The sequence below is a fragment of the Mustela lutreola genome, chromosome 9 (assembly GCF_030435805.1).
Source record: "Mustela lutreola isolate mMusLut2 chromosome 9, mMusLut2.pri, whole genome shotgun sequence".
NCBI lineage: Eukaryota > Metazoa > Chordata > Mammalia > Carnivora > Mustelidae > Mustela > Mustela lutreola.
In genome coordinates, this window is record NC_081298.1 from 90,321,238 (window position 1) to 90,346,920 (window position 25,683).

Consider the following 25,683-nt stretch of genomic DNA (forward strand, 5'->3'; position numbering starts at 1 on the left):
TGGTGATGGATTTGACTAGACTTATCATGATGATCACTTTATAATATATAAGTAGCAAATCACCTTGTATACCTAAAACTAATATAATGTTATAGGTCAATTATATTTCAATTACAAAACAAGATTTTCAATAAAGATAAAAATAGACTGGTTACAAACTCAAAGTTTGAACACACAAAGAAATTCACTTATACATATTTAAAGGAGGAACACCCAAAATACAAAGGCACAGTCAGGTTGAAAGTAAAGGGGGAAATAAGATACCTGGCCCTAGAACAAACAAATAAACAAAAACTTTAGGCACTGTATTAATAGCAGAGAAAAATGCAATTTAGGGCCAAAAAGTATTATGAAATACAGAAGGTCATATATTGAAAACATTAATAATTTAACAAGTTCACAAGAAGACAAAAATTTATAAATTTGTATATACCTAACAAAATAACTTCAAGATATAGTAAGCAAAACTCAATTGAGATGTAAAAATAAATTGATAATATCATAACCATAATGATATATTTTAATGACCTCCTCCTACTAATTGATAAATCAAGGACAAAAATATCAGTATGTGGTGTATCAAACTTTTCATATACACCAGTTAAGAATGCACATTCTTCTCAAGGCCCTATAGAAGATTTACAAAATTTGATCCTCTACTAGAAAATAAGACAAATTTCAACAAATATCAAAGAATATCTGTCATTCAGATCACAATCACTGAATTAATACAATATTAGCACTCAAAGATGAAAAAATAACTCCATATATTTAGAAATTTTTAAAAATACATCTAAATTTTACATAAATTATAATTCTTAAAATGGTCGTTTCAAAATACTTATAATTAAACAATAATAAAAATTCTACATATCAGAACTGGTGGGATGCAGCTAAAGCAATAGTCAGAAGAAAATGTATATTGTTTACTTCATATATTTTTTTAGAAAAAGAGTAAAAATCAATAACTAGCTACTCATCTCAAGAAATTAAAGAACACAACATCAAAAACTAATGATATACTACAAGTTGGCTAACTGAACATAATAAAAAAGAAAGAAAATTAGAAGAATAAGAAAAAGTACAAAGTATAAGAAATAAAATAAAAATAAAAGCAGAATTCAGTGATATATTTAAAAAACAAAAGAAAAGAGAATCAATAAAAGTAAAACCTGGTTTAAAAACAAACAATAAGGCTAATTAGACAAACCACTAGCCAAAATGGTAAAGAAAACAAAGAGAAAAGGCAAATATATAACATTTAATGTGAAGAGAAAGGACACAGCTACAGAAATAATGGAATTGGGTATTTTTGTTTTTGTTTTCATTTGGTTTTCGTTTTTTTACTTTTTAAGTAGGCTCCAAGCCCAGCATGGAGCCCATCATGGGGCTTAAACTCATGACCCTGAGATCAAGACCTGATCTGAGTGAAAATTGGATGTTCAACTGACTGAGGCACCCAGGCATCCCAGATAATCCCATGATTATCTTTTTTAATCAAAAAGAATACTACCAAAAAAAAGAATACTATGGCCAAATATGCAATTAAGTATGCAACCTAAAACAAAAAGGATAATAATAATATCTTAAAAACATATACTTTATCTGATCCATCTCAAACAAAAATAAAAATAAAAAACCTATATGGATATAAAACCTTTACAGAAGAGATATTTAATACATAATTAAAATCTACATACCTCACTCTCCAAAAATAAAACAAAACAAAAGTTAACTTGTTTAATCCTTTTGTACAGGGAGAACCGTATCTAGAACCACAGACTATTAGAGCTAGGTGAATCTGGGCCAACACTTTCTTGCAGATAAGAGAACTAAACTTCACAAAGATGAAAACAGTGAGTCACCCGCACTAATGGGGTCCTCTGAGTCAGGTACTATGTTAAATACATTGCATGCATTATTTCATTTCCTAACAACCCTATAAGTAAGCACTAACATTTTTATTTTGTATATGAGCAAACTACAGTTTATAAGGCTTTAAATATTTGCTCAAGGTCATATAGCTGACATTGAAACTTAAACCTAGATTCATCTGCCCCTTACCCTGTTCTCCTAGCCACAACAATGGGGATCAGGATGCACAGAGCAATGACATGGTTGATACTTAGTACCCATCCTTCTCAAGAATGCCTTTGCCCTACCACACTGTCTCTTCGAGGGTAAATTACTGAGATATACTAGGGATTATAATACTGACATACCTTGAAGATGTTGCTGTACACAAATGCTATATAAAACAATTTTGTTGGCAAAAGGAACTCTCCATTTGCAAAGCAGCCCTGAAGACAAAACAAGGCTAGTGAAGGATATGTTAATGCTATCTGATTGTTCCATGGAGAACCTAAAGTAAGATTATTAAGCTCCTAACTAGGAGTTTCTACTGCCTCTTATGCACTCTCCTGTGTTAAGCATAATAATGGCCCCCAAAGATGTCTGCATCTTAATCCCCAGACTCTGTAACTACATTATGTTGCATGGCAAGGGAAAATTAAGGCTGCACATCTAATGAAGGTCAGTATTCAGGTGATCTTAAAATAAGGATATTTTCCCATATTATAAAAATGGGCCTGACGTAATCTCAAGAGTTCTTACAAATGGAAGAGGGAGGAAAAAGAGGGAGAACCAGAAATATAACAAGCAGAAGGCAAGTATGGCCTAATGTTACAGACTTTGAACATGGGGGAATGGGGCCTTGAGCCAGCAAGCCAGGGCAACCTCTAGAAGCTGAAAAAGGCACAGAAAAATATTCTCCCTAGGGATTCCAGAGAGAAAACAGCCCAGCCAACCCTTTGATTCTAGTCCAGTGGGACTCGTGCAGGCCTTCTAACACACAGTACTGAAAGATAATAAATTTGTGTTATTTTAAACCTCTGAGTTTGTGATTTGTTACCAGACTAATAGGCATTTAACCACCTCTCCATAAAACAATACAGCGTCATGATCAGGGGCAGGGTCTATGGTGGTTCAGAGAGGCCTACAAAATGGTCATACAAGGAAGGCTCTATATAGCAGGGAAGTAGAAGCTTCATGTTTAGAAAACTGGCTCTTCTGATTGCTCAAATGTAAACATTCCAGAAGATGAATTAGAACATGCTTTGAGCAATACTAATAGATATTTTAAATGATAATCTTCTTAAAAATATTCTAAGTGATCAAAAGAATGTTTCATGTAAAGCACTGAACAGTAATATATATCAACGAATGAATATAAGCTGTGTTTTCTTTTTATCACTAGCAACTATTTCTTGAGTATCTATAGTGTTTATATACATCCTCTGTAAACCTTTAAGCAACCATGCAAGTTGATATTATCTTCATCTTACACATGAGAAAATGAAAGTTTAGAAAGATTAAGAAAGTTTCCCAAGGCTACCCAGATCATAAATCAGTTTTGGGATTAATGCATAATTGCTTAACATGATAGTAGGAAAAAATAAAACTCATTTGAATGTATAAATTATAGCATGTTTAAGAAACCTCGGTCACAGGCATTCCAGATTTCAAATAATTCAAGCTATCAGATGGACATGTTTTCTGTATAATCGAAGAGAGATCACAGAGGTGAAACACAAAAAAGATAGAAAGAAAGAAAGAAAGGAAGGAAGGAAAAGGAGGGGAGGGGAGGGGGAGATCAGCCTTCTGGAATATTACTCACCCATGAAAAATGAGATCTTGGCATCTGCAACAACATAGACGGAGCTAAAGAGTTTAATGCTAAGTTAAATAAGTCAAATAACAAATAATAATTCCATATATGGAATTTAAGAAACAAATGAGGAAAAAAAAAAGACAAACCAAAAACGGACTTTTAACTATAGAGTCAAACTGGTTGATACCAGAGGGCAAATGAGGGGGAGGACAGGTGAAATAGGTGAAGAAGATTAAGAGTACACCTTCTCTGATGATCACTGAGTAATGTATATCACTATGCTATACACCTGAAACTAATATAACACTTAATTAAACTGGAATTTAAAAAAAAAAAATCTGCCTTTTGGTCTCTGCTTTAACCCCTTCTCATTGCGAGGTCATGGACAAGTCTCTGCATCTCAATCTCCTTGTCTGCAAAAAGGAAATTAGAGAATTAAAAACTCACTGTGGTACAAGATAACGTAGGTATAGCAGGCACAAGATAAAGAGGTACTATCACTACAGCAGTACCCCCTTCTTTCTTTTTTTTTTTTTTTAAGATTTTATTTATTATTTGACAGAGAGAAATGGAGAGCACAAGCAGGGGGAGAAGCAGGCACAGGGAGATGCAGGCTCCCCGCTGAGCAAGGAGCCCCACATGGGGCTCGATCCCAAGACCCTGGGATCATGACCTGAGCCAAAAGCAGAGGCTTAACCCACTGAGCCACCCAGGTGCCCCAGTACCCCCTTATTTCCAGGAGATACATTCCAAGTCCGTCAGGGGATGCCTGAAACCAGGGATGGTACAGACCTACTCTACCAACATATTCCATGAAGTTTAATTCATAAATTAGGCAGGGTAACAGATTAACAACAGTAACTAGTAATAACATAAAACAATTCCAACAATATGCTGCAATTAAAGTTACGTGAATACGGTCTCTCTCAAAATATCTTATTGTACTGTACTCACCGTCTTCTGACCATGCGAAATGAGCAAACGCCTGACGGACGTGGATGACGTAGGCATTGCGACGTAGCCTGGTGTAGCGTTAGTCTACTATTAGCCTTCTGATGATTCGTCAGAAGGAGGATCAACTGCTTCCTGGGCGGCTGACTAGAGTAACAGAAAGTGCGAAAGCAAAACCACTAATAAGGGGGAAGCTCGGTTTACCTAATACAAAGTCTAGCGCCCTCTTCACTCCATTCCTCTTAACTGCATCCATTCTTCCCTCGTGCTGACACTTTCGGCCTTGATTCTCAGGATAGCAGATTCTTCTGCTTCTCCTTCCTCCACGGATTTCTCTTTTTACTTTGCATATGTCACATCTGTGGTTATCAGTTTTCAACTGGTCGGAATTCCTATGTTACCTCTCTGGGGGGAAAAAATGAAGAAGAAATTTAAAATAGGTATTTGACATACATTGATAACTTTTGGTGCTAGGAATGAAAACATCTAGTCAATGTACATGATAGAAATTTCTGAAAACCAAATTTTTTTTAAAAAGATTGAGTCTTATACCTTTCTGAGCCCTTGTTCTCTTTTTGTATTTCAGCAGCTTGTGGATATCAACTAATACATACACACACACATATATACATACAATCACACATATAGAATGATGCAAAGTCCTCTTTACTAAACCCTAACACCTCCAAAAAAGAGTGTTTTATATAGTTATGAATCACTGACTCAGTCAGGGTACCTTTGCTGTGTTTTATTAATGTCTACTATCTACATATGATATAACAAAAATGGATTTTTTTCCTCATCAATAAAAATTCTCCAAGGTTTATAGCCCTAGAACAACAACCACCAAAACTCAAAACAGTCAGAGGAAGGTTTCCAGCCCCACCAACCAATTATCAATCCAACACCACACACCAGTCTTACAAACACACATTTTAACATGAACATGGAATATTAAAATAAAAATGTATATCTCTAGGTAAGATAATCATATTTTACATCACAGACTCTAATTTTAATTACAGCTGGCATATTTCTGCTGCTATGATTTAAATGATTAACTAAGTTGGACAAGGTCTCAGATCTTTAACTACACCCAACCTGTTTGTGATTTTTGGCACTCTACATTTTAGGTGTGTTATGAAGATGACAATGTGCCAGTCATCCAAGCTGTCAAACGCCTGCTAAAAATCTGTTCAGAGCCAAACTCATTTGCACTCCGATGAGCACATCCCAAGAAGTAATCACTTAAATACCCACAGTTTCAGGTGCCATGCATGGCTAGCAAAGCAAATTTTATAACAAGCCCAGAATGATCTTTCCCCAAGTGCTGAAATAATTCCATAGAATAAACCAAGGTAAAGCATTATGGGAGTTATTAGTACTATTAGTATAGTACTAGTATTAGTATAGCACTAGTATTATATCGTATCAAACATTCGCAGAATAAAGCATTGGGGTCGGACATGTATGCAGTTACAGAATTTAAGCATTCTTCTGAAACAACTCAAGTAACACATTTGGAAACACAATACTAAAAATATGTCCCCTATTTGGTGGAAAGAGCACTTTCGTTCACACACTCTGAGTGGGAGTTTAAAATGATATAGATTTCTGACAAATAATTCAAAGATATGCATCTTGATGCCTTACTTAATGTTTCTATACTTTGATCCAGTTATCCCAGAAGAAGGGTTCACCCAGGTAACGAGGGGGTGAGGGTAGTTGAAGAATCTCCTAGACAGGAAGAACCTCATGTGAAAAGTATGAAGTGACAGAAAGTCTAACTATCTTTTCCAGAACTGTTAAAATAGAAACTGTCTGGCGCTCAGGAGTTTAGTCTTCACAATTTTGGCTCTTCCAAACAACCAGGAAGGTGACAGGAGACAGTCTGTAATGTTGCTGAGGTCTGACCATATCTGAATGGCTGGGGCGCTTGAGAACACTGCCTTGCCAGTGACTTTGCCAATCATTGTCTAACATGTCGTATTCCTCATCAGGGATTTGCAGAGTTATTTATATTTTGGGGTACACTTCAGTGTATTTTTATGGGGGGAACATTATGTGCTATGTGGTATTTTGAAACTTTGGGGTCCATGGTGGTCTTTCAAAATGAAAAGGTCTTGACCCACTGGAAATGGCAGCAGCCACAGAAGTGTGTGAGAACATGATGAGAAAAACAGATAGGCAGACACCTACTTAGGAATAGTAAGGTACAGTCTGCTATGAAGCTGAAGCAGAGGGTGAGTTGCATAGGAACCTTCTGATGGTCAAAATTAAGAGAAGCTGCTGTGGAGAATGGGAGCAGATGGAGGCTTTCAACAAGAATTACCCAGCATTGCTGTGGGTCAGTCTGAGGTAAGAGCAGGTGGTGGCTCTTAATCCCAGGCACTGGACTATTTTTATAAATTCCCCAGCTAAGAGTTTTACATTTGTAAAGTATCACATAAAAAAGAAAACAACGTGAGATGGTATGTGGCCCACAAAGCCTCAAATATCTACTACATATATCTTTACAGAAAACATTTGCCAACCCCTGGGTTGCAAAACACACATACGCAGATTTGCTTCTCCGTGTCATCTTGAACGTCTACATTCAACACCCTGCAGTGCACAGGTTACAGGGACTGATTGATCCACATCCACCCTGCAGTGCACAGGTTCTAGGGATTGATTGATCCACATCTAACAGGACCTAAAGGGATTGAGGGAGACAAATATAATAACTGATGTGTAAGACTGTGAGGACTAGGCTGGTCAGAAAAAGAAGCATAGACAGAAAAGGGCTGACACATTTGTGGAAGAATAAATGGGTTGGAGCTCTGAAAAATTGGTGCAATGAAAGTAAGAGAGCAATGAGCTGAGAATCTCGGAGTATGAACTCAGAGTAGGGTATTTGGTCCAATATTTCAGGGATGAATCAGTTCCAAACTACGTCAAGGGGGATATGGCCTTGGGAATGAGCAGCAGAAATGGAATGCTGGGAGATTCCTGGAGCGGAAGAGCGGAAGGTGGTTTAGGTTCAAGCCCTGGATGAAAATTATCCATATGGTTATATATATGGGGATGAAATATTTATACTATAAATATAGTATAAGCCAGTGTGTTTTATTTTCTCTGTAAATCAACCACCATGGCTGAAGTCACTGCGCTCATTGTGAAGCCTGAACTGGGGAAGAAATATACACTTCATCTCAGGAGGCTGTGGGAGCCAGCTCCAGCCTGCCACTGAGGCAGCAGTGAATGAAATCTCAAGAAAAAAGGATGTGATGTTTAAGAGCTTCAACCAAAGAGGGGAAAAAAGGATAAGAATATCGTTCTAGTTCTGGAATAAGGAAAATAAGAACTGGGGACTAAAGAAGAGGTCAGCATTCATGTTATATTCTAAATATTAGCCCTTATTCAGAAAGACTTTAAGTGATCTTATTTATAAGCCAAGGAGATTTTTTTTTTTTTTTTTTTTTTTTTGGATACTGGATACACAGCAGTTCTTTATTTTCTTAGGAAGATGTGGAATTGATCAGTATTATCAGGGTTGTTTCTGAGCCTTGGAGCTGGTGCTTTAATTACTAAATCAAGTATTCTACTATGGCTCTGACCATTCCACCCCAAGAAAGGATGTACACATTTTGGAGCAACGGAAGAAAAGAGAAGAAATGTCTTTAATATTTTTTTTAGAGGAAATCTTTTCAGTCCCTGAAATAACAAAAGAAAGATATAATTGGATGACATAATCATCAATTATCTCTGTTCCAGTAAGGTTCCCATTTGAAGCAGGTAATAGGAAAACTTACCCACAAAAGGGAAAACTCTGTTTATATGCTCCCTTATCTTGGAGAAATTCAATGTACTTTGATGCTCAAAAACTAGGAAACACACACAACATACATATACACAACACAGTCTTTAGCATAGATTATCTTAGATAGAAAAGAAAAGACCTTTTAGATGAAACGTGTTTTTTTGTTGAGGAGAAGATAATCTCTATTTTGCAATACACACATCAGTACATGCTAAATTGTGTTGAAAATATCAGCAGTTTAAAACAAGTCTATTGCACATTTACATTGTATCTCAGTAACCTCAGAGGCAGGAAAAATGTAAGGACCCCATTCATTGGCCCTTAAAGCTTTTGAATGAAATTAACACAATCAGTCCATTTGTGTTTCACTGGCCACAGCAAGTTACTGGGCTACTCCTCAGTTCAAAGAGGTGGGGTGTTTTATTCTCCTACAGACCCTGAATATTTCTAAACAGTCATATAGACTACCATTTTTAGTATTTCAAAACTTCTGTCTTGCAGCTTTAAAAAAAATCAGTCAGTGAATTTTGGCCTCGTATCAGTATACATCAGTATACATCCTCATGGTTGAAAGGGCTTACAAAGTACATATGAAAGACCAAGAGTGGATATGAGTTTTAGGGGGAAGGAAATGACTGAGCCAGGGGCCAGTGTTGTTGATGAAGGTGGATATATGGACCAGTTAATGACAATGACTGGTAAGGGGGATGGCTAGCATCTGAAGAGAGTAAGCCTCAAAGGAGAGTGATTTTTTTTTTTTTTTACAATAAAGTTTAAGTGAGTAGGCTTAATAAATTAGAGATTGTTTCTACTTTCCTCCCTGTTGTTTCTCCCATCGTGAGGAGTGCTTGTGAAGGGAGCAGCACACTTGAGGGAGACCTGCTTTTATTTCAGTCACGGAGATGGCCAAGATCCATGGAGAGTTACAGACTAAGGGGAGAGCTTATTCACTATGCAGCAGGGGCTTCCTAGGCAGAAAGCACAGGGCAGACAAGAAGGGCAGTAACAGGTCAGGCAGCATGCAGAGCATAGGGAGAAAGGACTGGAACAAACAGATAACCAGAGAAGCTGCCATTTAGAAGAGAACTAAGCTCAAGTGAGAAGAGAGATTTGGGGCAATTAGCTGATCCCACCGGTCCCAGTGAAGCCTAGAACAAAGTGGTTCCTAGTCCTGCACAGGCTGAAATTGCAGTTGGTCTTATAAGCCTGGGGGAACAAGAAACTGCTAAGCCCGACACAGGCCTAGATTCCAAAAGTATCATATGTCACATGATATTCTTCTACCTATCCTGTAGAGGCTTCCGCCTGGCCCTCGCTCAAACAGCTGGGTAAAGCAAAGAAAACCCCTCAGCTAGGAAGGTTCTGGTACTTCATTTTTCTTTGCCCTTTCATTCTAATTCAAGAATATATAGAGTTCATGTCTGCAAAAGAATCTTCTGCCAGCTTTGGAAAAGCTTCAGAGAAAAAGAGAATGTAAGGAGAGAATTGCACAAAAAAGAAAAATTTGCTTTGAAAAAGGAAAGGAATGTCAGGGTTATGGAGCAAGGTAGAAGAATAGGAATAAAAGTGAGAAACAAAAGTGCAAAAAATGATGCATTCGTAAGTTTGGTCAAAGCATTAAATAGGAGAGGTGGAAAATTTTAAAATTGTGATACACTAAAAATAGTTACAGGAACTTCAAGAAAAGGAACACTGATTCCTGTTGAAGATAAAACTGAAAATTGGTATCAAAAACTACTTTATTTCTCTATTTTAAACATCTATGGAGAATTGGGGCGCCTGGGTGGCTCAGTGGGTTAAAGCCTCTGCCTTCAGCTCGGGTTGTGGTCCCGGGGTCCTGGGATCGAGCCCCGCATTGGGCTTTCTGCTCTGCAGGGAGCCTGCTTCCTCCTTTCTGCCTGCCTCTCTGCTACTTGTGATCTCTGTCTGTCAAATAAATAAATAAAATCTTTAAAAAAAAAATCTATGGAGAATTAAGGATATTGTTCTGTGGATTATTCCTTTTTTTTTTTTTTTCTTTAGGAACTAGTTTTTGGTTTTGTTTTTTAAAGAGAGACAGATTGCACACAATTGGAGGAAGGGACAGAAGGAAAGAGAGCAATGTCAAGCAGACTCCATGCCCAGCACAGAGCCCCACACAGGGCTGGATCTCATGACCCTGAGATCACGACTGGAACTGAAACCCAGAGCCAGAAGCTCAACCAACTGAGTAATTCAGGGGCCCCTAAGAACTAGTTTTTAACTATGATTTCTTTTGAACAAAACATCTCCCTCCCAATTGCATTGGCTGGTGAAACACAACTAGACATTTCCTTCAGCACCTTGATGAATGACACCACTTGAATAACTCCAATGCACTCAACCCCATAAACCAACAACTCAATCAGACACCCCTTCATACCACTCCTCACCAGAATCACTCACACTTCTCAGAAGAAAGAAATTATTTTTGTATTATAGGAAACTAAACTCGTGCTTGATCTCTAGCTGCTTAATTAGTCAATAGAAATTCTAGCATTTAATTATAGCAATATAAAATTAAGTAGCTTCCAAATAATAATTCTTTATAAATAGCATCTATGGGTCAACAAAATCTTCCTAGTTGATTAAAACTCAACTAAATTAAAACCAAAATCTAGGGTTTTTAGAAGGTCTGGTTTAATTTTCCTTCACTGCATGAAATAGAGAATTAAATGAATTCCTGGGGAGCCTGGGTGGCTCAGTCATTAAGCATCTGCCTTTGGCTCAGGTCATGATCCCAGGGTCCTGGAATCGAGCCCCACACTGGGCTGCCTATTCAGAGAAGCCTGCTTCTCCCTCTCCCACTCCCCCTGCTTGTGTTCCCTCCCTTGCTGTGTCTCTCTCTGTCAAATAAACAAAATCTTTTTGAAAAAATAAAGGAATTCCTAAGCTATACAAAGAAGAAAATTGATGGAGAAAAAATGAAAATGTTTGTATGAAAATAAATTAAACTACATTCATAATAATTAAGATATTTTTCTTCTGATAAAGTAGCAAAAAGTGAAAAAAAAACAAAAATACACAATGCTTGCTAAGATGTAGCAAAATAGGTATTTTTATGCATGGCTAGATTTTTCTAATTCTTTTAGAAAGAAATTTTGTAACATAGCAAATATAAATATGAAATACTTATAAACTTTAACTCAATAATCATACTTCAGGGAATTTATCACCAAAGTCTTATACAGAAGATAATTTTACAAACATTATTTATGATAGCGGAAATTTGAAGGTTTAGGAAGACCTAAATGTTTCCAAATAGGAGAACTTAATTATGTTATAATTAGCCACCATGCAAAAGATTTCAATTATTAAGAAGTAGAGCTCCAAAGACTAATATCATATAAAAAGATTATGTGATGCATAAAATGTTATGAAATTTGAATATACAGGATAATTACAAACATATATTCACAAATATGGTTTGTCTCTAAGAGGATTATGCACACACACACAGATCATACCCTTAGGATCATTTTGGCTGAAAGGACTAGAAAACCGAATGAAAACTTGCTTTTAAACAGTTAAGTCATTGGATAAGCCAAGATCCTATTAAGAAACAAATGGCACACTTAAATTGAAATAATTTTAATTTGATGAGGATTTATTTAGAAAGGAATTGATCACATAGGTGTGAATGGGATATAAAGGAACCGTAGGAGATAATGCAGGAATATGAGACTAGAGGCAAGAAATTTGTTACCACCCGTGAGTCCTACCAGAAGAAGAAAAGAAAGGTAAAGAAAAAATAATAGATGACTAACTAGCAAAATATTTCATTTTCTTAAATAAAATATTTGGGGGGATCTTGCTAGCAAATGTGCTGAGACCTGCCCACAAAGAAGCCATAGGAAATTTTTCAGCAGCCATTGGGATGGGAAGAAAAAACCAAAAGAGCAGAATAGGAAAAGAAACCATCATGGGTTCATGACACTATAAACACTGATGTGATACAGTGCTTGGCTGGGGGGAGGGAGGGTTACCATGACCTCACAGTAACAAAAGCACATCATAATATGTGGGGAGAAAGAGCTCTGTGAACATTCAAAATCGCTCATCACAAAACTTTGAATCCCAAGGGTCTTCCCTAATATTACCAGACCAAAAATAGTAATTCTAAAAACTGAGACAGATGTGTTATTTCTGGGAGGTCTCTGAATAACTTTTGATCTGCTACTTTAAATTCACAAGGAAGAAACAGTGTGATATAACCATTGTCAGGATGCAGTAAGCTTCATTTTGACATCATTTGAAGCAAAATTTATAAATAAGAACAAAAGGCAACAGTGACATATTGCTTCCTTTGAAAACAGATTAAATTATAGACATCATAATAATCAGGATGGTATCAGTTACCAACACATATAGTTTTAGAAATGCTGTGTCTAAAAGAAAATGCATTTAAAAAATCCCTGTCTTTGATTATTATACTGAGATTATCTAAGAATATATCCTTGTTTTTAACAATATGCACTGAAATATTTAGGGCTAAAGGGGCATATGTCTGCAACTTCCTCTCAAATGGCTTTGTATGTATACATACATATATAGATGGGAGGAACGATAAGGCAGACATGATAATATAAGGCAGACATGATAATATGTTAACATTTAGAGAACATGGGTGGTAGATACATAAGAATTCTTTTTCTAATTTTATTTTCTGTAATCTGAAATTATTTCAAGGTAAAATGTTAACGTATAATGTATAAAATCTCAAGGAATAAATACTTAGATTTTGAATACCTCTTCTTAGTCAAAAAACAAATGAGAGCTACAGAAGTAATTATTGAAGATGGCAGTGTTGGGGCAAGAGTAGGTAATGGAGATTTGTTTATCACCAAGTGGTTATGGAATATTTCGCACCCTACCAAAATACAGCCATTTTTTTCAGTCCACTGAAAACCAATCACCATTTTATATTGTTAAGGACACGCTCAGTACATAATATGACACACTGTGATCTAGAGTCTACACTGTCTGGTGAACTGAGGCATTGAAGACAGCAAAGGAATAATAGAATTAATTAAAATTATGGTGCCAGATTTGTAAGTGGACTCAGGTATAACTGTCATCAATGTACACAAACAGAAGATTAAGAGTAACCTAAGTGATAATAGATTTGTCATAGAAGGCAAAGCTATATTTAGTTGTTCTCATCTTCTGGTAGAATTTAATATCAGGCAGAAAAAAATACATTTACTTGTCAAAACACAAAAATTAATTCCTTTATGATCTAGAAATAATTTTATTTCTGTAAAATGTTAAAAACCATAGGCTCTCAATCATACACTCAATATTCGTTTACCAGATATTCCGAGGCCGCCCACCACACGTCAGACTGTATTGCGGATGCTGGGGATGTAACATAGAGAATAGGACTTCTGTCTTCTTCGTGCACTGTAGTGAGCCTAACGAAAATAATGAGACTTAAAAATATATAGTGTTACTGATGCTTGCTAAGATAAAATAATAATAATAATAATAATAATAATAATAATAATAATAATAAAAAAGAAGGAACGATGAGAACGATGAGATGAGAAATGTTCGGGGGGGGGGGGTGAATTTTAGAGAGCGTTTCCAGGGAAGTAATCATGGAGAGAAGATCCTTTGAACTAAGCATATTGGCAGAAGAACATTTCAGAGAGGGAACAGAGTACAAAGAACCTGAGGCAGAAGCATGCTTGCTGCGTTGAAAAACAGCAGTTGCCCTCTTCGGCTAGAGGAGAGAGAAACTGACAAGAAAACCAAAAAATGAGGCCAGAAAAGTACGGAGAACTTAAATCACAAGAGGCATTGTAAAAGTAAGGACTGTAGGTTCTACTCTGAGTAATATGGGAAGCCATTAGCAGATGCTTAAAATGACGCGTCATACGCCATTCAGGATCTCTCTGGTTTCGTACCGAGAGAAAGCTGCAGAAGACCAAGGAGGGGAGCAGAGAAAACAAAAACAAAATGTTGCATTTATCAGAAACCCATCTCTCATCCCCAAAGGAACTATCTTCTAATCCAGCAGCATCTCTCTCCTCCTTCACCATGTCCAAAGCTTCTCTTTTTCCATTTGTATTCAGATATGGTTCTTCTCAGGATGCAGTAGTACAGGAATCAATAAGACAGAGCAATTTGAGGCAAACTTGTTGTTCCCATTATAATGGCCAATGTGACTATGTCCTGGTTGTTTTAATATCTAAATTAGTCTGCCAGAATGTAAAATCATTGCTTGTTACTAGCTTATTCTTATTTTAGCAAGTAAGATGCTTAGTAGACATAACTCAACCATTCCAATCAAGGGAGACCTTCACCTTCTACTTTTTTCATTTTTGATACGACATGAATTTCTTCCAAGGATATATTCATTTTAGAACTAATAATAATAATTTTAGTGTTATAACTGAGTTAGCCTCTGAGTATATCTCAGTAGCCCCTAAATCATTATTATACAATAGCCTAAAGTATCTAATTAAATGTATGTATAATATTGAATACTAAAAGAACTGATGGAAAGAAATACCGAGAGTAACCCATGTTATCTGGAGCTGAGAATAAGACCACATAACATAATATAAACATCCTTTTTCTTATATCCATTTGACAATAAATACCAAACCAAAATTAAAACTGTATGTAACAAATTGACAACACTCCTGACTGAAGACAAAAAGAAGATGCTTTCCATTTGGGAGACATTTCCTTATTTATATCATCAATAAGGATAAGTAAAGAAATGCATTCCTGAATTGCTCGAACTCTGTTTTGGGAGCCATAATCAAGAATTCTATCAAAAGTGGAGGATTTGTTTAAATTTTTCAATGATAAAATATGTATCATCATTAAGCTGACAAATGCATATATCATCTAAAATTAAATGAGCACAACTATGTTATTTTAAGAGAGAAATGAAAGGATTTGATATGCACAGCATGTGGGCTACAAGTGAGTTGTCAGAGAATGAGCACACATTTTGCTCATTGTGTGATAGAGCCTGTGATGGAGACCTATAATTCTAGGTTCTATGCAGCATTCTTCTAGATGTTACACCCACCTCATCCCTTCACCATCTACACCAACCCCACCCCATCCCAAAGCCCCCTAATCTTCAGACTTAACCTCCCTCTACCTCCTGACTTCTGCTAGAGTTGGGGCACTCTGATCTAGGGTAGGGATATCCATTCCAAACGTCACTTAGAAATTTTTCTTAAAATTTCTGCAACATTAAAAATGACTCTGTAATCACAATACCCTTGTGACTTATGGAGGGGCAGATCCAGTACATTTCTCTCATTCTTTCCATTAATATGACAATAAATAGGTTTTTGCTTTTATGGACATAAATCCCCAAGTAGGGATAGAACCAGAGGATACAGTTTCAACATTTTGGGAGAGAGAAGGCAGATAGAGGAACAATAAGTAACTCAGAGGACTAGAAAAAGATGAATCCTGATCTGGGAAATGAGGAAAGCCTAGATATATGCATAGAATCCTCCAAAGGCTCAGGTATTGTGAGTACTTAGAAATGGACTGCTAACGTAAAGAAAGTTGATGAAGAGCAGTTTAAGAAGCAGCTGGAGACCGCATTCCCCCTTCTACTTTGCGGAAGCTGAGCAAATTCTCCCAAATCACCAAACAGAAGACCAGCAGTGAATTCTCTGGCAATTCAGTTTCATCTGACACTATTAAACATAAGAGGGCTATCGAGATTCCCAGACAGTCAAAGAAACTTTATAAAAGGAATAACTGAGATTAAGAAAGAAAAACAAAAGCACTTAGAGGAAGCAAAAATTCAGCAGAAAAGAAAGCTTGAGAAAAACTCAATAATCATAGAGATTAGCATTTGTTAATAAAACAGTATAAAAAAGAAGATTCAAGGAACAAAAAAGATCAGATATTTTAAATGTGAGAGCACATTTTAAAAAAAACTCAATAGACTTGTTAGAAAAAATATAGGAAAAATTTAGGAACTTTCCCAAAGGGGGACAATGAAAGAAATAGAAATAGAAGAGGAGGGGCGCCTGGGTGGCTCAGTGGGTTAAAGCCTCTGCCTTAGGCTCAGGTCCTGATCCCAGGGTCCTGGAATTGAATCCCGCCTCCGGCTCTCTGCTCAGCAGGAAACCTGCTTCCTCCTCTCTCTCTGCCTGCTTCTCTGCCTACTTGTGATATCTGTCTGTCAAATAAATAAATAAAATCTTAAAAAAAAAAAGAAGAAGACGAAGATGAAGAAGAGGAAAAAACAAGGAAGCTTGGTGTTTGATTTTAATTCTTTGTAATTTTTATTTAAAAGTAAATTTTCATGTTATCCAAAACTGTGAGGGTGCCTGGGTAGCTCAGATGGTTAAGCATCTGCCTTGGGCTCGGGTCATGATCTCTAAGTCCTGCAATCGAGCCCCACATCCAGCTCCCAGCTCAGCAGAAATCTTCTTTCCCTTCTGCCTCTCCCCCTGCTTGTGCTCTTTCTATCTCTCTCTCAAATGAACAAATAAAATCTTAAAAAAAAAAAAAAAGAAAGAAAGAAAGAAAATTGTACTCAAAAGCTTATAGTAAAAAAAGATTAGTTCCTTTACCCACTTTTTCCTACTCCTTACTTGATGACTTCAGTAGCAATCACCTGACTCTTTTTTAGCTGTTTTTGTTGGCACTTGCCTAGCTTTAGATGTTTAAATAATATGTGTATTTTGCTATGTTTAGACACATAAATTTTGTACATAATCTACTTACTTCCTGTTATGGTAGTTGAATACTTTACTCCCTTATACTCCTGTATCGTCTGCTTTCCCTGCTCTGTGATTCCAGTGTAGTTATATTCATTTTTGTAAATTAAATCAATATCCAGTTATGTCTATGTAAATATTACTCACAGCTGAGCACTCTACTATGATTACATTTCCTTTCTTATATTTTTGCCAAAGTTAATTTTACCATTTTTTAAAGTTGACGTACAATTTATACACCGTGAATTTTAAATTTAAATTTTACACACCCATCATTACAACTCAATGTGCAATTCCATGAATTTTAGTAAATTTATAGAGTTGTGCAACTATCACTTTGGAACATTTCCATCACCCCAAAAACTCTTTTGCGTCTGTTTGCAGTCAGTGCCTGCTTCTGCTCCCAGCCTCAGGCAACCACGTATCTGTTTTCTGTCTCTGTAAATTTGCCTTTTCTGGAAACTTCATTTAAGTGGAATCATGCCATAGATAGTGCTTTTTGCTTAGCTTCTTTGACTTAGCATAATACTTTGAGATTCATTATGTTGAAGCATGTATTTGTAGTTTTTCGATTGATCAACAGTATTCTATTTTATGGATGTAGAGTACTCTGCTAATCTACTCATCGCTTGATGAATATTTGGATTGTTTCCACTTTTTTTGTTTCTGCTATAAATAAGGCTGCTGTGAACATAAGTGTGCAAGTCTTTGTGTAGACTTATATTTTCATTTCCCTTGGATAAATAAATAGGCATAAGATTGCTGAGATGTGTAGTAAGTTTCCTTTTAACTTTTTTATGAAACTGGTAACCTGTTTTCCAAAGTAGCTGTTTCATTTTACATTCACACAAGCAATGTCTGAGAGCTCCCATTACTCCTTATCAACATCCACACTTGAAATTGTCAGTCTTTTCTTTAAAGCCATTTCAGCAGGTATACAGAAGTATCTCATTTTAATTTGTAGTTCTCTGATGACTAACTCAAGTATCTTTTCGTGGGTTTATTAGCCCATGATCTATTTTGATGAAATGTCTATGTACATCTGTTGCTCTCTGCATTAGATTTTTACTACTGCTACATTAAATTGCCACAAATATGGCTGCTTAAAATAATATGCATTCATTATCTGTTTTTGTAGTTGAGAAGTCCATTTGGGCTCAGCTGAGTTTTCTTGTTAAGGTCTCACAAGACTGAAATTATATCAGCAGGATATATTCTTTACCAGAGGCTCTGGGAAAGGCTCTTTCAAGCCCAGTCAGGCCATTGGCCAAACTCAGTTCCTTGAGGTTGTAATCTCTGGTGCTATCATCCAAGGGCTAATCTTTGCATCTAAATGCTACCTGAACTCTTTCTCTTCTTTTTAAATGGATTGTCTCCTTATTAATGAGTTGTAAAGTGCTTAATATATTCTAGATAGAAGTTCTTCAGCAGATCTATCAGAGAGTTGCAAACTTTTTTTGGTGAAAGGACATGTAGTAAATTCATTGATCCACATATATCTCCTTACCCCAATACTCCACTGTCTTGATTATCATAGATTTGTAAGAAGTTTTATAATTGGGAAATCCACATCCTCCAAATTTATTCTTTTTCAAAGTTTCATTGGCTAGTCCAGGTTCTTTGTGTTTCCATATAATTATAGGAGTAGCTTGTCAATTTCTCCCAGAAAAAAAAAAAAGGTCTCCTGGGATTTTGATAGAGATTATATTAAATTTATAAAAAAACTGCCATTTTAACAACATAGAGTTTTTCAGTCTAGAACATAAAATGTCTCTCCATTTATCTCAATCTTAATTATTGTAAGTAAGCTCTACATCTAACCCAGGGCTTTAACTCATAACCCTGCAATCAAGAGTTACATGCTCCACCAACTGAACCAGCCAGGCACCCCTTAATCTTAGTTTCTTTCAGTGTTTCATAGTTTTCTATGAGCAAGACTTGTACTACTTTGGTTATGTTTATTGTCTTTATTGTCAATATTTTATTCTTCTTGATGCTAATAGGAATGACATTTTATTTTCCAATTGATCATTGCTATAATATAGAAAATAATTTATTTTTGCATACTTATCTTGTATTTTATAAAATTGAACACATTTTTTAGCTCCAGTATGTTTTTTATATTCATTGGGAGTTTTCTACATTCAGGGTCATGTTGTCTGAAAAAAAAGTCTTTCAAGGTTAAATATGTTAGCTATACACTTTTGCAGATGCCTTTTATCACATTGAACAGTTCCCTACTATTCCCAATTTGTTGAATGTTTTTATCATTCATGATTGCTAGATTTTTTCAAATGTTTTTTCTATGTTTCTTGAGCTAATCATATGGTTTTATCTGTTTTCATTAATAGGATATATTATAATGATTTGTTTTCAGATGTTTAAAGCAATCTTCCATTTCTGTGATGAATTCCACTTGGTCATTGGGTATCTTGTTTAGTTATTACTGGATTTAATTTTATGTGCTAATTTTTTGAGTTTTTTTTGCATCTACAGTCAAAGAAATATTAATATGTAGTTTTTTTTCTTGAAATTAAAGATACCTTTAAGTGGCTCTAATATAAGGATAATACTTGCCTCATAGCACTGAGAAGATCCCTTTTACCTCTCTTTTCTGACAGAATTTGAGAAGGGTTGGTATTATTTCTCACTTAAAGATTTGTTTATTTAAAAAAAAAAAAAAGATTTGTTTATTTTAGAGAGAGAACAACCATTAGCGTCACTGGGGACGGGGTGCAGAGAGAGAGGAGAGAATCTGAAGCAGACACTCTGCCAAGTGCAGAGCCCAGCATAGGGCTCAATCTCACAACCTTGAGATCATCCATGACCTGAGCCAAAATCAAGACTCAGATGCTTAACCCACTGAGCCACCCAGGTGCCCCTATTTCTTACCTAAATGTTTGCAGAATAGTGAAGATATTTGAGTCTGGGCCTTTCTTGGTAGATTTTTTTTTTTTTTTTTTTTTTTTAAGATTTGTTCATTTTAGAGAGAGAGTGTGAGTGAGGCTGGTGGCAGAGAGAGCAGGAGAGAAGCAGACTCCCCACTGAGCCTGGAGCCCAAGGCAGGACGACTCAGTCTCACTACTGGGAGATCATAACCTGAGCTGAAATCAAGAGTGGGATCCTTAAAGGATGGAACCACCCAGCATCTCTGTGGATTTTTAATTACTAATTTAATTTCTTTATTCATTGGTCTATTCTGAGTTTCTGTTTCTTCCTAAGTCAGTTTCAGTGGTTTGTGTTCAGTGGTTTGTGTAGGAAATTATGTTTCATCTGAGTTTTCTAATTTTTTGACATAATATTATCAATATTTCCTTATTTCTCAGAGTTGGCAATGATGTTCTCTCTTTCATTCTTTAATTCCCTAATTTGTGTCTTCTCTTTTTTTCTGGTCAGACTCGCTCAGAGGTCAACATAGTATGGATAGCTTGGTGGCCAGCCCATGACTGGCCAGATGTTAAACTGAAATTCCTGGAGTCAGTAGGTTTACATCCTGCTCATAGATCTGTTTGTTGATTGGGAGCACATCCAAATTTCAGGCATTTTGACCCTGCTTATTCAGTCACATTCTTTCAGGTATTTTCTGCATATATACATGGCCTCCCAGAAAGCCAGTGAAGTACAAGGACATTTGCTAGCTAGCTCTTCTATGGTTTTTTAATTGTTTTTGGAATCTACAGGCCTGCAACTCACTGTAAACAGGATTACAGCCTCAGGCTTGAGTCACAGGGCTGATGCTTTCATTATTCTTTTCCTATTAAGATTGCTATGATTGGGGCGCCTGGGTGGCTCAGTCGTTAAGCATCTGCCTTCGGCTCAGGTCATGAACCAGGGTTCCTGGGATCAAACCCCCCATCAGCGCCCTGCTCAGCAGAAGCCTGCTCCATCTCCTACTCCCCCTTGCTTGTGCTCCCTCTCTCGCTGTGTCTCTCTCTGTCAAATATATAAATAAAATCTTAAAAATAAAAATTAAAAAAACTGCTATGATTGCTGGCAATACTGCTGGGTGTGGGATTTTTTTTTTTGCCCTTTGCTCCGAATCATGTGGGCTCCTTCAATAGCAAAACTGCTGGTTTTCACAGCAGATTTTAAAGACTGCTTGTTCAACTATAGCTACATACTATATTCCAGCTTTACGGAAAAAGGCTTAGTTCAATTTTTGCAGTTTTGTTTTCATAATATTAAATGCCACACTTGAGCTGGGCAGGAGTTAAGAGGTTTACTGTGCAAGTTTTTTTTTTTTTTCTTGCTGTCATTTGTAATATGTTTGTGAGACTCCTTGGGATTAAAGTTTTGGTTACAAATTATTGTTTAACCTGAAAGCCTATTTTTCCTTGCAAAACTAAAATCTGTGAGTTTGATATCAACCCCCAGTATAACATTCCTATTGGAAACCATACTTACATTTTTTTGTAAAGTGCTTTTCAATTACTAAAATACTAGCACAGGGGCACCTGGGTGGCTCAGTGGGTTAAACTTCTGCCTTCGGCTCAGGTCACAATCTCAGGGTCCTGGGATCAAGCCCTAGTCAGGACCTCTGCTCAGCAGGGAGCTTGCGTCCCCTCTCTCTCTGCCTGCCTCTCTGCCTATTTGTGATCTCTGTCTGTCAAATAAATAAAGTCTTAAAAAAAAAAAATACTAGCACAATTGTGTAATAGTCAAAAAAAAAAAAAAAAAAAGCTACTGGTTTATGGCTAGCCCCACCATGTGAGCTAAAGGACTGAATGGGAACAGCCAAGAATAGCAATAATTTCCATTGCTCTTATCTGAAGGTCAGCAAATCTTTTAGTAATAAATTCTTCTTAATATGTTGTTTGCCTTTGATTTCTTTTTTTTTTTTTTAAGATTTTATTTATTTATTTGACAGAGAGAGAGACAGCGAGAGCAGGCAAACAAACAGGGGGAGTGGGAGAGGGAAAGCAGGCTTCCAGCAAGCAGTGAGCCCAATGCATTCCCAGGACCCTTGGATCATGACCGAGCCAACCAAGGCAGATGCTTAACCATCTGAGCCATCCAGGCGCCTCTTGCCTTTGATTTCTAGAGTGCTGATTTTTTTCTTTTTTTCAAAAATTTATGAAGTTTTATGTTTATTTGAGGCTAGAGGACTTGCCATACTTTTCACTTTGCCATAATTAGAAATCTCCCTCCCAAGCCACTTGGCATCCCAGATATCTGTCTGTTTTCATTTATTTAGTTTTTCCTTATATTTATTGCTAATTGTCCACACACATGCCAATAGTCAAAACAAGTTTTCACCTGAAAGAAATCTCCACTTCAATGTTATACTTTTAGAGGCTTCCCCCCTGAGAACTTCCATTCTGCTTTTATGTAGAGTATAAATTAATTGTACCACTAATATCTTAAGATATCACTTCCTAATTATCCTAGGAATTCCCTTCATCTGTCTCCTGATTTAGATTATATCCCCTGAATCTCAAGACTTTCTCTTTTTTGTTTATTCCCTTGTTTTTGATGGAACATAGTCTCTAGTAGAGCTTTTATTAATTTTGTGCTAAAAGTACTGCTCTTCACATAAAATGGTGATAGCAACCTTCAATATGCCTTCTTCTGTAGTGATACTACTCTGAATGATGTTTCACCTCAGGTTAGGTAGAATTTTTTGTTGTGATTTTGCTAAGTGGAAAACCCAGTTTTAAGTAAATAGCCTAATTGCTAGGGAAAATAGAGTGAGGAGAGAGAAGAAAAAGACTCAGAAATAGTCTTTCTTTAATGATATTAAGTTGGAGGAGATAAGATTCTTTTGGATAGAATAAATTCTTTTGGAATGAGTAAATTGCTGATTCTGGCCTCAAGGCAATTTGAAGACCAAAGCAAAGGGTACTCAAGGTATCACATCACATTCTCACTACAGAAACATAAGGATTATAAGGCTGATGCAAAAAATTACAACCATCCATCCTAACAACACATCAGTATAGACCTTTGCCTAAAAAAGAAGTTCAATGTACGAAGACAAGAACTTTAGCAAAACTTGGATTAGTTCTGACATACAACCCTTGTCAGGCATCCTCCAAATTTAAATATCTCAAATCCAATGCAAGGAAAAGAAGGCTTTCACTACTACAGAGACCAGGGTAAAGCCATGACCCCTGGAAATGACGGGATTGGTTGAGTCTTGGAGAAGAGGGGACAAATGAGGCAGTGCCTTTGACAAATGATTTCATTCATTCTAGAACTGCTGCCCTTCTAATGTTTTGAAGCAAGATATGAATGATTGATAGTCATTCATTTTATATTCAGGATGCAGTTTGATCCCGACATCTTTCTGCAGGCGGCTCCTAGTTTTTATTGGGTATATGCAAACTGATGTCACCCAAGAAAATTCCTAGTTTACAAACACCTTTTGGAAACTCCTCTACCAGCACCATTGAAATGTTAAAAGAAAAAAAAAAAAAAAAAAGGAAGAAGAAGAAGAGAAAGCTTATTTGCTGAGCTACACTTCAGTTAGACAAAATGTGGATACCCAAGGTGCAGACGGAGGGCCTGCAATGATTAACCACATATGTATTTTTGCTTCTATGATGAAGATGGAAGCTACTCACATAGTACCGAGGCACATTATGTTCTCCATTAGATGATGTGGACACCAAGGGACCATATATATTATATATGAAGATTATCTTCTACAATGAAAGTCATTTTGTCAATTCAAGAGATAGATAAATTTACTGCCTTTTCAAGAGGTTTTATCAAGAACTGAAGAAAAAATATTAAGTTCTTAATAATACAAATGTTCATTAGATTTCAGAAAAGTCTTAAAATATTTGTTTGAAGGCTAGATATGTTTTTTTGTTGTTGATGATGGTGAGGTATATGTTTGCATTTTAAAGCAATGAACTGTTTGAGAACCATTTAAGAGGGAAATTCTTTTGGCCTGGCTCATCTAGAAAATAATTTGGGTCCATATAAATGAGGTAAATAATTCCTTTTAAGATAACGCTCAGCTTGTTGTGACTATGAAATCTTAACCAACCTGCAAATCAACTGAGCACATGACTGCCAAAAACTTATAAAGTATTGGGCCAAAAAACAAGATGGACCATGAAAGGGTCAAGGTCTACCTAGCCTCCATACCTAAGTCAACTTTTTTCCTTTATGTTCAATTTTATAATGCTACGTACCTCTTCCTTGCTATACTTCCCACAATTGTAATTTTACATTCTTAATTATCTTTTGATACATCAACTTGGCTACAATCCCCAATTATTTAATCAAATACTAATCAGGGTGTTGCTATGAAGGTATTTTGTATGTGTAATTAAAATCCATAATCAGTTGACTTTAAGCAAGGAAGATTTTTCTAGATAATCTAGGTAGACCTGATTCATTCTGTCGAAAGGCCTTAAAATCAAAGCTGAGGTATCCGTAAAGACAAAGAAATTCCTGTGTGTGGACAGTATCTTCAGCCCTTGACTGAGATCCTAGCTCACTCTTTCTGATAACTTGCCCTACAATTTCAGACTTGCCTAGACACCACACACAATTGAGTAAGTCAAATCCTTGCAATGAATTTCTTAATATATACCTTCCACTTGTTCTACATCTCTAGTTGAATAAATGTCTCTCTCTGGAGTATAAAATTCATAAAGGCAGAGACTATACCATTTTTATTTATATATTTATTTGCAAACTATTATATCCTATGGTGTAGAATAATGCCTACCTTACAAAACCTACCAAAAAAATTTGATGAATGAATAAAGATGGATACATTTCTATATTTTTAACAAAAATAGTGCCTAAATAGAACTAAAAGCAGGATTATATCTTTCAAATCTCTGAAAGAAATACAAATGAAAAAATACACAGTGTATGTAGTAAAAGGTAGGTAATAAGAAAAGAAACAAGAAGTATAAACTTAGAAAAATAAAGTAAAATTCCAAAAATAAATCTGAAACATTGATTATACTATTTAGTGAATATTGGTTTAAAATTCCTTATTAAGAAAGGAAAATATTTAGATTTAGTTTTATGTAAATCCAACTTTTGCTTATAAGAAAAATGTGTAAAACAAAATTAAACAAAAAGCTTAATTAAAGAGAGTGAGATGGTCAACAATATTTCTAACAAATGCTAAAAAAGCATAAAGTAGAGGCAGTGATATTTATATAGACAAGAGAACACCTAAGAAAAAGAAAAGCACATATGACATAAAAAGGGTGAATTTATAAGATTAAAAGGAAACATAAGAATTATGTGTGAGGTTATAAAAATATAAAAAGTTTATATTGATGATAATAGAAGAAATGGACAGAAATATGTTTATAGTGGGATTCTTCATAAACCACTATTAGTATGAAGCATCAAATAAAAGAGATTTAGTTGGGGACAAATTAATGAAGAAAGATGAATTATATAACATATTTTTATCTGTGAAAAACATATATAGTATTTTATTTTAAAATGTCTTTGAAAATATAATTGGATTATTTTCTAGGATCAATCAACATCCCAGTAAACTACAAAAAATGAAATTATACTGGTCACTCTCTCTGATCATAATAAAACAA

The 25,683-nt window shown here is 35.9% G+C and overlaps 1 long non-coding RNA gene across 2 annotated transcripts in view; it reads right to left on the bottom strand.

Moving 5' to 3' along the window:
- Nucleotides 1-25,683, bottom strand: part of LOC131840223 (uncharacterized) — a 200,362-nt gene that overhangs the window by 11,381 nt on the left and 163,298 nt on the right. For both annotated transcript variants that reach the window (XR_009357280.1, XR_009357279.1), the window contains 2 exons: nucleotides 13,753-13,855; nucleotides 4,826-5,026 (listed from right to left, as the gene is read on the bottom strand). This is a non-coding gene — a long non-coding RNA (uncharacterized LOC131840223). The remainder of the gene's footprint in view (nucleotides 1-4,825; nucleotides 5,027-13,752; nucleotides 13,856-25,683) is intronic.